The sequence below is a fragment of the Mesoplodon mirus genome, assembly GCF_964341445.2.
Source record: "Mesoplodon mirus genome assembly, chromosome: 4".
Classification (NCBI taxonomy): Eukaryota; Metazoa; Chordata; class Mammalia; order Artiodactyla; family Ziphiidae; genus Mesoplodon; species Mesoplodon mirus.
Window position 1 is genome coordinate 57,070,964 of NC_138979.1, and position 13,593 is coordinate 57,084,556.

The window sequence follows — 13,593 nt, forward strand, 5'->3', positions numbered from 1 at the left end:
CATTCAATCTGCTACCAATCATTTGAGGTGGGCATTACTATTATTCCCATTTTACAGAGGAAGAAGCTGAGGCTCAGGCAAGTGAGGTGACTGCTCCAGGTCCCAGAGCTCATAAGGGTTGGAGTGGGCTTGAAACCCAGGTTCCCAGCCCTGGCTGTGAGCAATTCAGTGCATGTGATTGAAATGAACCAGGGACATCCCCAGTAGGCTGTTGAGTCAAGGTGGCTCTCTCAGTGACCCTGTACCATCAGGAACACCCGTAGATGGCCCCAATAGTCAGTCAGCAAGACACGCACCAATGGAGGGGGCTCCCGACTCCCCATCCACCTGGCCAGCCTCTCTCTCTGCAGCTCCTCATTCCAGCCAATTACCCCTAATGGAGTGATATGAAATGTAACTAACTTGGGGAAATATCTGTATACTTTAATTAAATCAGTTCACAATTAGCCATCTGAGTAATGAGGCTAAGGTGTTTTATCTCCCTGTGAGCCAGCGGGCCGGGGGAGCCAAAGGCAGGGGGATTTTGTGCCCATAGCATGGTCCTAGTGACAAACTCCTTAGGGGTATGTAGGCAGGTGCTGGAAGCCCCAGGAGAGGATTTGGCCCAAATCTACTATGATTAAATAAATATAGCACCTCAGAGAGGAGCTACTAATTTGTGGGACTAAATTTTTAATGGCTACAGCTGGTTTTTCATACTAAAGAAATACCAGGGCCTTTGATCCAAACACCTCATGGCAAAAGGCTAAAAATTACACATGTGCACTGTGTGGCCCCGAAGTCCCCAGACGTGGTAAATGCTTGGCTGAGCAGGTTGGCCACTGTCCAGCAAGGGCTCCCTAAAGGCCTTCAGGGGCAGGGTCGGGACCAGGGTAGGGCGGGTGAGGCCTTTGCATTGGGTACAAAATTTAAATGGGTGCCAAAACACTCAGCCATGAAATAATATTTTAATGCAACATATTTTATTTTATTTATTTAATTTTTAAATTATTATTATTTTTTTTGTTTTGGGGTTTTTTATTATGTATAACAATATAAAATAATGCTTGTCACTGTCAAAGAGTAAGAAACAAGATAAAATCATCTGTAATTACACCACACAGAGATAACCATTGTTTATATTTTCCTTATTGAATACATTTTAATACAGTATTTCAGCTTCATTTTATTATTTTTATTTTAAAATATTTATTTATTTTTGGCTGTGTTGGGTCTTCGTTGCTGTGTGCGGGCTTTCTCTAGTTGCGGTGAGCAGGGGCTACTCTTCGTTGCGCGGGCTTCTCATTGTGGTGGCTTCTCTTGTTGCGGAGCACGGGCTCTAGGCACGCGAACTTTAGTAGTTGTGGCTTTAGAAATTGTGCTTTAGTAGTTGTGGCACGTGGGCTGTGGAGTGCAGGCTAAGTAGTTGTGGCTCACGGGCGTAGTTGCTCTGCGGCATGTGGGATCTTCCCAGACCATGGCTCGAACCTGTGTCCCCTGCATTGGCAGGCGGGTTCTTAATCACTGGGCCACCAGGGAAGCCCTAAATACATTTAAATAAAACAAAAATAAGATCAAATTAATTACTGTTTAAAATCTACTTTTCATTTAGCTATAAATCTTTAAAAAATCTTTCAAGGAATTATGTATTCTCTCATTTCATTTTTAAAAGATACACAATATCACATTGTATTGATTTCTTTTTTTTAAAATAAATTTATTTATTTTATTTATTTTTGGCTGCGTTGGGTCTTTGTTGCGGCACACAGGCTTTTCATTGCGGTGGCTTCTTGTTGCGGAGCATGGGCTCTAGGTTTACGGGCTTCAGTAGTTGTGGCACATGGGCTCAGTAGTTGTGGCTCGCGGGCTCTAGAGCGCAGGCTCAGTAGTTGTGGCGCACAGGCTTAGTTGCTCCGCGGCATGTGGGATCTTCCTGGACCAGGGCTTGAACCTGTGTCCCCTGCATTGGCAGGTGGATTCTTAGCCACTGCACCACCAGGCAAGTCCCTGTATTGATTTCTTTATCCAGTCCTCTGTGTATAATGCAACATATTTTTAAAAAATGAAAATGAATGTAAAAAAATGATGATAAACAAAATTACACAATTTAAATAAAGATGGGGGGCTTCCCTGGTGGCGCAGTGGTTGAGAGTCCGCCTGCCGATGCAGGGGACACGGGTTCGTGCCCCGGTCTGGGAGGATCCCACATGCCGCGGAGCGGCTGGGCCCGTGAGCCATGGCCGCTGAGCCTGCGCGTCCGGAGCCTGTGCTCCGCAATGGGAGGGGCCACGGCAGTGAGAGGCCCGCGTACCGCAAAAAAAAAAAAAAATAAAAAAAAAATAAAAAAAAAATAAAGATGGGGTTAGTATCAATGCCATGCCATGCTGAGCCATATCAGAGTCTGGAGCCAAGGGGACAGTCAGTAATACTGATACTGTCTTTATTTAAAAGTTTGAGATTTTGTTCATTACAGACTTTTTTGCATTGATTTTGATTTTTTAAAATATTACATTAAAATATCGTGTATCTTGATTATTGTGGTTTTCGAGGCCTCCTTAAATTGTGTTCCCAGAGGTGAGGGCCTCAGTCTCCTAACCCTAGTCCCAGCCCTGCCAGCTGGGTTGTCCCTCAGAGTTTGTGTCTTATCTGGTAAAATGGCCGTTCTGTGTGCCACTCCTGGACCCAGCTGGGTTCTTAGGGCCTCTAAGTTGCAGATTTTATGGGTGGCTGAGACAGGGGTGACACTTGGAGTCCTAGACCATTAAAGCAAAGTGCAGCCTCATGATTGCTCCAGCAAGACCCGGAGACCGGAAGCAACTGGCCTGAGGGCACCCAGCAGCTTTGTGGTAGAGCTGGAAATCAGTTTCCTGATTCCCTACAGGGCTTTTCTACTCATCAGAGGAGAGAAGAGCCTTTAAGATGACCCAGGGTTAAAGCCATTGCAAGCCACCCTTCACATTGGGAGGTCCTAATAACATGACCCAGGGTGGATGGTGCTGACTGGCTAACCCAGTCCCCACACACACAACCCCTTCTCTCTCCCAGTGACTGGTGCAGAGATGACCATGTGACCCAGTTCTGGCCATTAAGACACAGAAGCCATTGGGTGGGGCTAATGGGGACAGACCCAGCTGATGTCCCTTTGGCCTTTTTTGCCTATTCCTCTTCCCCCTTCATGTCTTGAGCTGGCCCTCTGTGTCTGGAGGTGAACAGCTGCCCCGTGACCTTGAGGACAATAGCCAGACGCTAAAGATGGCAGAACAGAAAGAGAAGAGGACCCTGGGTCCCGAGGCCCCTTTAACCCTCTGTTCCAGCCCTGGGCTGCCTACTGCACCCCTTTTACAGTGAGTTGAAATTAATGCTCTCTGCTCAAGCCACAATTAGCTGGATTTTCTGATGCTCACAGCTTGAATGCAATCCTAGCTGCTCTATCACCCCTGGTGACAAGAGCAGCTTTTGGTGAAATTCATTTGATATTCACATGGCTCACTCCCTGCTATGTTTAGGTCCTTGCTCCCTGTCCCCTCCTCAGAGAAACCTTCCCTGACCACCCTGTCTAACACAGCAGCTCCCATCACTCTCCGTTCTTTTGCCCTGATATTTTTTATGAGCCTTATCAGTCATTACCTGACATTACATTATGTAATTTTTTGTTTTTTGCCTCCTCCAGCTGGAATTAGTTCTGTGCAGGCCAGGCTCTTCTGCCTTGTGTCATGGCTGTATCCCCAGTGCCTAGAACAGTGGTTGGCATGTAGTAGGTCCTCAATCAATATTGTTGCATGAATGGACATACTCTGAGCCAGTCGGGCCCTGAGCCTTTGCCTCTGACATCTGCCGGCTCTCGGTGGTGGCAAGTCAACTTGGTCTCTGGAGTTAGGATTTCCGCTTCCTCTCTGGCTCAGCCTCTCAGAACCAATGTGAATTCCCATGATCGACCCCTCCGCTCCCCTGCCATGACACCCCTGGACACCCCAGATCCCAACCATCTTGACCCTGGGCTCTGCCACTGCCAGCTGTGTCTTACGGGACACCCACGCCGCCCATACCCAGTGATGGCTGGGCACCCTCTTCCCCATCCTTCTTCCTCCTCATTCTCAATGTCATTGTCCTTGTGGGATCCCAGGCAGTGACGACATTGCGTGAGAATTTCTGGCTCTCCTGTTGACAGTACATCAAAAACCATTACCTCCTGGGGCTTCCCTGGTGGCGCAGTGGTTGAGAATCTGCCTGCCAATGCAGGGGACACGGGTTCGAGCCCTGGTCTGGGAAGATCCCACATGCCGCGGAGCGACTAGGCCCGTGAGCCACAGTTACTGAGCCTGCGCATCTGGAGCCTGTGCTGCTCAACAAGAGAGGCCGTGATAGCGAGAGGCCCGCACACCGCGATGAAGAGTGGCCCCCGCTTGCCACAACTAGAGAAAGCCCTTGCACAGAAACGAAGACCCAACACAGCCATAAAAAAAAAAAAAAAAAAAAAAAAAAAAGCCATTACCTCCTGGTTCCGATTTCCAAGATGGAGCCCACCTTGAAGAAAACAAAATGAATGGGTTTAATGTGCCAGACCCCATTAACTGGCTACCCAAACTAATCAACAGCAGAAATTCAGGGAAATTGCTAGAGCAAATTTAGATGTCAGATTATTTGGGTCTCTTGATTGAGATTGGAAGAATAATTGAGGGTTCCATTTAATAAGCTTTGTTTACTAACCCCAGATCCTGTTTTGATATCTCTGCCTCAGTTACTTGGGCTAGGGCCACACTGAAAGAATAACTTTGGCATTGTTGCTGATAGGAACCTCAGAGCGCCTCCACCCGAATCCTTTCATTTTATAGGTGGAGAAAATGAGGCCTGGAGAGGGAAAGGAGCCTTCCAAGGTCCCCAGAAATGAGAGACTCAAAGCCAGGGCACTTCTACTTCTGAGAAAACCAGCAGGAGATTCAAGGAGCCTCAGAGGACGTCCTTCTGATGTGGGACATCAGTGCATGCTGAAGGGGTTTAAAGAACTGAATCTCCTCATTAGTTAAGAAAATATGTGGACAAATATGATGGGCGGGCGGGGGGGCAGTGTGTCACTGACTCCAAGTACCTGAGTCTTCTTTGGAAGGTAAAAATGGCGCCCACATAGGTACCCCCTTCTGCCAAGGACCCGTCTTTACCTGTAGTTACAAAGAACACCATGGAGCCAGAGTATCCCAGGGAATCACCACGTGTGAGGGGCAGTCTGGAGAACCTTTCATGAGACCTGGAGTGGAGACTGGAATTGCCCAATTCTCTAGCAGCCAGGGCTAGAGTCCCGGCCTCCTGAGTCCCCAGTCAGGATCCTGTTCCCCACCCCACTCTGCCCAGACTCAGACGGTCATCCCTGCAGTTGCCCCCCAGTTCCCAGCGGAGTCAGGGAACAGGGTGTGGAACAGACAGTGAGTTGGGGAACCAGAAGAGGCAAGGAGAATTATGGTTGTGTGTGGTCAGGGAGATTTCCTCATGGATAAGGCGAAGCTCTGCCTTTGAAGAAAGAGCAGAGTTTATGGGCAGAGGGGTCTTTGTTATTCATGGAAACCAGTGGGTGCATGAGAGGTGTTCAGAGGAAATTCATTCATTCTGCACAGTTTTGGGGGAGCCTTTATTATGTGCCAGGTTCCTCACATAATCCATTTCTTCTAATCCTCACAACAAGCCTATGAAAGAGACAGTAGTTTTACTTCCATTGGGGAGTTACGGAAAGAGGCACAGAGAAGTTGATTCGCCCAGGCTTACGTAGGGAGTGATAGAGTTTAAACCCAGGAGTGGACGTCTCCTTCCACTATACGATATGCAAAGTACTTATCATTGGATTCCTAGGAATGGACTGTCACAGATGGGTTTGTGGCTGGGCTTACAAGAAAGGGGGCCCTGGTATCCCTGGGCCCCCATCATAGTTGGGCCCTGACTTCCTCTTTCCTGTGCAAGTCCTTCCAGCATTCAAAGAAAGCCTTCTGACCCCTCCAATCATTCATGCATTCATTCTTTCGACAGATATAACCACACCTTCTCATCTCTCAGGTGCTTTAGTGGATATTGGGGATGAAAAAGTGAGAAGGATGTGGTCCTTTCCCTCAAAGTTGTCCACCAGGGACTAGATCTGTCCCAGTTTCCTTCTGTAGCTCAAGCTAGAAGGTTACTCATAGCAAATGACTGCAGCATCCTGACCATCTTGGTCACTCATCCCAGAGAACTTAGGGGGTCCAGCACCACCACCATCTTTACCACACTGGCACTAATACCACCTAAGCTGGCGCTAGTTCCTTTAGCAGCTATATACCATCTTTAGTAAGGAATCAGCTTATGTATTATTAAAACCACAGAGAGGGGCTTCCCTGGTGGCACAGTGGTTAAGAGTCTGCCTGCCCATGCAGGGGACATGGGTTTGAGCCCTGGTCTGGGAAGATCCCACATGCTGCGGAGCAATAAGCCTGTGCACCACAACTACGGAGCCTGCGCTCTATAGCTGGTGAGCCACAACTACTGAGCCCACGCGCCACAACTACTGAAGCCCGCTTGCCTAGAGCCCATGCTCTGCAACAAGAGAAGCCACCGCAGCGAGAAGCCCGCACATCACAACAAAGAAGCCCCCACTCGCCACAACTAGAGAAAAGCCCGTGCGCAGCAATGAAGACCCAACACAGCCAAAAATAAATAAATAAAGTAATTTTAAAAGAAAAATAAATAAAAATAAAACCACGGAGAATTTCAACAAGAACCTGCTGTCAAACCAAGTATTTCCCATCCTATGGTTAGCCAATTGACTGAACTTAAATGGAAAACTTTACATTTTTGTCTGTTAAATGTCAACATAATGCATTCAGCCTATTTTTCCTAGGCTGTTAAATATTTTTCCAACATATATATATATATATATATATATATATATATATATATATCTTTTTTTTTTTTTTTTTTCCGTACGCGGGCCTCTCACTGTTGTGGCCTCTCCCATGCGGAGCACAGGCTCTGGACGCACAGGCTCAGCGACCATGGCTCACGGGCCCAGCCGCTCCATGGCATGTGGGATCTTCCCGGACTGGGGCACGAACCCATGTCCCCTGCATCGGCAGGCGGACTCTCAACCACTGCGCCACCAGGGAAGCCCTCCAACCTATATTTTGTCACTCAAGTGTTTCTGCCATGCCTGGAAATGTGGAAAGTTTGCTTTTAAGAGTCTTCATTCAATGCAGTAAAATGTAGAGTAGAACAGAGTTAAGGATGGGCCCTACGATATTTCACCAGAGGACTCCTCCCAATCAATTGTGCCATATTCTTTGTGTGGGGTTGATTAACCAGCTGTGAATCTGTATATCTAAACTCTCATCTTGCCCCATCTCTCCATTTTGTTCAAAGGCTAACAAGAAAAACAAAATGCAGGAATCAAAATGCATTATGTGTAAAGCATCCCATCAGAAGGGAAATCAGGTGCGCTTGGCATGGCTTTTCCTAGTGAATCCCCGCTAATTCCTAGTGGTCTCCAATTCTGTTTTTCTAACTGCTTGTAAACTAGAGGAATATTATCGGTTGCAAAAGGAAGTTATATAAAGGGTAGCAGCAACTTTGCAGACCAAGGATGACATGATTCCATTGCAGCAGGAGACCCAGCTTCCCCCACGAGCAGCAGGAGGAAGTACAGACATGGTAGGTACTGGCAAAGGAAGCTACGTCAGGGACAGTGTGCCAAGAACAAAACCACAAGAGGTTTTCCACGAGAGCACGATTTAAAAACCGAAGCTGCAAAAGATAGTAGAAACAGAATGAGCTGGAACATTTGCTCTCATCTCGGGACCCAGCCCATGCAGGACTGCTAGGACTGAAGTGTGTAGCCCTGCACCAAAGGCAGGTTATGTACAAGAAGACATCATGCTGCACCGGTTCTTCTGGGAGCTAAGGGTACCAGAGGGAACATGACAGCAGCCAGAGCTGTGGGGTGTCCTCAGGAGCAGCTCCCCTTGCCGTCACTGAAAGGAGCTGGCTTTTGAATACAGCTGTGTCCCCTCAAGTCCTGGTTAATTGCCACCTAGGCATCCTACCTGCAAATCTCACTACAACTGCCAGAGGCGGTATTTGCCATAATTGATAGAGGTTGGGTTTTCCAAAACACACCACCTGGTGGCTGCTGTTGGAATCACAGGACCAGTGTTAACAGATAAGCATTGGTAAGGATAGCAATGCAAAGGACGAAACATTCCAATTACAAGCGAGCATGCCAACTTGCTTTAGCGTTTGTAGAGTCACAGTAGCCATAAACAATTCCAGGTGGTGAGAAAAACCACTTGTGGAGGGGAAACAAAAAAAAGACCAATGGAAAGACATGTTAATAGGAGTGTTTGTGTGTGTTGGGGATGGGTGGAGGGGTTGTCCAGACAAGACAGAAACCAAGAGGGAGACATTTAGAAGGAAAGGAAAATGGGTCAACTTAAGGAGGTTGGAGGAGTTCCCGATCTGTGTTAGACCTCAGTTAATTCTGTTACTCTTAAGCGTCTCCCTCACTTTACCACTTAATTTAATTCAACAAGCCTGTATCGAACACAGAAGTGCTTCACAAGAGGTGGGAGGTCCTGAGCCATCAGGAAGCTGTCCTCAGTTCTTCCTCAGGCTACTCAGAGAGTTTAGCCCCTGAATTCTGTGACATGCTTGGGGTCTTGGGGAAGATGTCTTCCTACCTCATGCATTTAAAAAAAAACCTTTTTTTAATTGGGTAAAATACATATAATGTAAAATTTACTACCTTAACCATTTTTAAGTGCATAGTTCAGTAATTTTTTTTTTTTTTTTTGCGGTACGCGGGCCTCTCACCGTTGTGGCCTCTCTCGTTGTGGAGCATAGGCTCCGGACGCGCAGGCTCAGCGGCCATAGCTCACAGGCCCAGCCGCTTCGCAGCACATGGGATCTTCCCGGACCAGGGCATCAACCCGTGTCCCCTGCATTGGCAGGCAGACTCTCAACCACTGCACCACCAGGGAAGCCCCATAGTTCAGTAATTTTAAGTACATTCACATTGTTGTGCAGCCATCACCACCATCCATCTTCAGAACTCCATTCATCTTCCCAAACTGAACCTCAGTAACTATTAAATACTAACTCCCCATTCCCCCCTCCTCCCTGCCCCTGATGGCCATCATTCTGCTTTCTCTCTCTATGATTTTGACCATTCTAGGTACGTCATATAAGTGGAATCATACAATTTTTGTGTGTGTGTGTGACTGACCTACAGTTACAATGTCTCCAAGGTTCATTTATGTTATAATTTGTGTCAGAATTTCCTCCCTTTTTAAAGCTGAATAATATTCCATTGTATGGATATATCATTTTATTTATCCATTCATCCCTTAATGGGCACTTGGGTTGTTTCCACCATTTGGCTATTGTAAGCAATGCTGCTATGACCATGGGTGTGCAAATATGTTTGAGGCCCTGCTTTCAGTTCTTTTAGGTATATACCCAGAAATTAAATCACTGGATCATGTGATAATTCTATTTTTAACTTTTTGAGAAACCACCATTACTGTTTCCACCACAACCTCATGCATTTTTGTGAGGAAATGCCAACCCTACTCAAGCCAAACACAAAGTCCCCCAAGGAATGAGAGTTGGAGAATTCCTGAGGTGGAACTCCATCTCCAGGTGGGAAGGAAGGGCTTATATTTTTCCAAATTCACCTCTTGCTTCTCTCCCTTGTAACGCCCACCTTGGACATGACTAGCACCCATATATTTAAGCCAAACTTCAAATCCACCAAGGCTGGCTTGGAGAAGAACCTTGACTTTCTTGGTGGATTGGAAAGGTTAGGGACCCAATTAGTTGGTGATGCCCTCTGTCCACATGAAGCCTAATCCTCTTGACCCTGGGGAATTTGGGGTCCATACTGAGGACTCAGCAGAAACAGAAGGAAAAATCAAGCCTTAGTGTTGAAGGAAAGACTCCCAAAACTATTATCTCCTACCCTCACAGCACCTGCCTTGCTGGTGAGGAGGACAGCTCCTCTTGGAACAAAAAAAAAAAACCCAAGAGCTCATTCCTGCCATTGCTCAATGTCCCCTGCAGAGGGCAGCCTGGCACAAAGGAAAGTCCAGCTTTGGAATCAGAGAGACCTGAGTTTGAATCCTTCCTCTGGTGCTTACTGGTCATAATTCCCTTAGACGTGTTTCTCAATTTCACCAAGACTCATTTCAGAGTGCACAAGACCAGCGATGATCGTGCCGACTTTTTCACCGTTGTTGTAAAGATGACATGACACGACAGGTGTCGAGTGCCAAGTGCAGCCCCCAGAACATAAGGGTTCCATGGATGTTACTTTTCTTCCTTCCTCACCAGTCTTTTCTCAGTTATTGACTTTGTTCATGTTCCTCCAGCGTTTACACCTCTCCAGGCTACCAGGGCCAGTCTTCGGGGGCTGTTCTCACCACCAGTGGCTCCTTCTTGGATTATTTCCAGTTGAATTCTTGGTCCAGCGGGTCTTCTCCAGATTAGCTCAGGCACATCCCTCTCAGGCCTCCCAATTCAATGACTGACTGGGGCGTGGGGAAGGGCACCACCCCCTGTTGGGCCTAATTCCAAGATAAGGCAAGTGCTCTTTGCTCCACTATCTCCTCTGGCTACCGGCTCTGTGTGAGGGGAGGTTGCCTAACTCAGGTGAGAACAACCAGCCCAGCCCCGACGTTGTCTGGCTTTTGTTAGATTGTGTTACAACCTTAACGTTACTTAACTGTAGAGGACTTTGGGATGTGTGTGTGTGTGTGTGTGTGTGTGTGTGTGTGTGTGTGTGTGAGTCTGTGTGTTAATAGCAATTTGTGATAGATGCCATTGGCTCCCACACATTCAATAACGCCCACACTCACAAAAAAAAGAAGGGGGGAGGGGAGTCATTTTTATGGGAGATAACATAACTGCTTGCAATTTGGCTAGTCATTGTATCTTTGGCATTTTATGTACTGCATTAGCAGAGGCAATTTCATGCATATGGATATAATGCATTAAGTGGAGGCATTTAAATATAGTGAAACTAATTTTATGATGATTAGTTGAAGGAAAACATTGCATTCGTATCATCTATATAGAAGCCAATTTGCATGAAAATGCCCAAAGTTGCTATGCCAACATTTTCTGTGCTGCTGGTCGGGGTCGTCTCCGAGTCAAGACTTTGTATTAAAAATCGGTCTCCAGTGCCCATGTCTTTTAATTCATTGCAAGCTGTAGGCCATTTGCTCACAAAGCGCTCGCAGTAAAACAAATGAATAGCTAAAATACTCATTTGCATGATTCCCGTTTGAAAACGATTCCCCTGAAATTAAAAAAGCGTGTTACTCAGTTGTGAAGATGGATGGGCCAGCGAGGCAGGCAATTAATATTTTCGGCGTTCTGTTTAAAGCCCTCCCAAGACTGAGAACAGCACATGCCAGACAAATTGGGCCCCAGAACAGTTTTAGGGCCTCAGCAGCAGCAGCTTGCTTCCACTGTCTCCCCTTTATTGTCTCACTTACATTATGCAGTAATTAAAACTATTTACCATTCCTACTTATCCGCCATCTGCTACCTCAGGAGGTTCCTCTTCTTTAGAAAGCTTCTTAAAGAGCAGCAAGGAGAAGGGGAAGGCTTGGCCCTGACTGCGGAAAGGGGCTTCGGGGGTCTTTCCTCTCCTCCCGGCCGTGTCCACCTGTCCCTCCGTGAGAGGAATGAAGGAATGAAGGAAGAGGTCGTGTAGTGATGCTGAGTTTCTGAGTGAGTTGGTCTTCGGTGGTGGAAGGGCTAGAGCTTTCTTCCTCTTTTGGGGGGAGTCCTGGCTTAGATCTGGGGTGATCTAGGGGGAGCAGAGGCCTGGATCTTCTCACCAATAACTGCAAAGGTCTGGAGGTTTTGGCCATGTGGTTGGGGTCTGGGGCAAAGCCACCCACTACAGTTGTTCAAGTTGTTCACTGCACAAGTGTGCCCAGCCCAGGGGGCTATAAAGGCTGAAGTCTCTCCTGTGATCCATGCACCAGTCTGAGGTCCTGAGGGGCCGTGTCTGCCCCAAGGGGGTGCCTTCTTCAGATTCACACAAAGGTACTCTATGACCTCACTGTGGCCTCATCTGAGAGAAGCCATTTTGAAAGCAACCAAGTTGCTGCCTCTGTTCTGTGGTGACTGACGCCTCCCAGACTGGTTCAAGCCTGGGACCCGGCCCTGCACAGGCTTAGCGTTTGTTTGCCGAGGCTGAGCTAGGATTGTCCAAAGAGCAGCGTCTTCTGCGAACATTTCCATTTCCTCCTGGGCCCAGCCCCCAAAGCCAGCACAGACAGAGGAACCAAACTCGGCAGGAAATGGGGACTGACTCTCTCAGCAGGACAAAGGGTGGGTCCGGAGCTTGCAGACTTGTGGCCAGTGGCTGCCCCGGGAGGACCGGGTCTGCATGGAGAACGCCTGCTGCTTCCTCTTCTCTCCAGAGCCTGCCTGGTGCTGGGCGCATAGCAGGTTTTCCAAAGTACTTGTTGAGTTAAGCCAACAGTGAAGTTTTCAGTCTTGACGTCACTGCCCAGTCACGAAGCCTCCTCTGCAGCTTCACCCCGGCTCACATCTTGCCTTCTTGATGGTGTTTTTCTGGAACTTAACCAGAGGGTTTGGATTTGCCTAGAACTCGGGCCCTTGGCTGTGACTTTTCTGAGTCCACTCCTCGCTGGAGGCCTCGGGGCCAAGCACGCAGCACATGCGTCTGCCCTAGGCCTGGAACCCCCTCCCATGTCTTCTCTCCTGTAACTTCACCTTTGCTTTTCCCCGTTCCTAGGACATGGGACCTTACTTGCCTAGGTCCATAGAGACAGCTCTCTTGGCCTCAGCTAACTTTCATGAGTTGGCGCTTGGCATGGCTGTCACAGTCTCCCTCTCCAGGTGACTCTGGAAGCTCTTGGCATTGGGCAGATCAAGAGTGCATGCCTGGCCATTCATAAGGAAGTGATAACGCTTTACGGACAGTGTTGGTTTGGGTTCCACCAGGAAAGGTCAATTTCAGACCAGAGCTTTGTCCAGCAATGGTGTGGACTGTCTCTGAAGTTAGTGAGTTCCATGTCCTCATCACTAAAGATACGATGGCATCTGGGAGTCACACATTGGAGTCTCCACCCCCAACACAAAGACCCCTGCCAGGCACTGGGAGCTCTCCCGCTGTCTAGACTAACCAGAAACTCATGCTCACTAATGGGACAGAGAAGGACCGTTGGTGAATAGTGTGGGTTATATAATTAAAATAAATAAACACATATGTGGGGAAAAGCACAGACTTAACCTAGAGGACACTTCTCTTTAAGGCTTGGCCACAGTCCGGAAGGGAACCAGGGTTGCTTTCTGGGGCCTCTTAAATGCTGTCACATCAGCAGCCGTTTATACCACCAACAGGAAACCTGCTTCCTGCCCAAGCCTCAGCCACGATCTCCCTGGGCTCCTGTGGACCACCCAGGAAGCCCGAGGCAGCCAGTGTGCTAGAAAGGGCACTGACCTTGGAGTCCATAGTCCTGGGTTGGAATCTCTCCTCAGCCATCAGCTGTCTGACCCGAGAGCAGTCATCCAAACTTACTGCCAGTCTCGGTTTTCTCTATTAAATGGGGTTTCACGCCTGTCTTT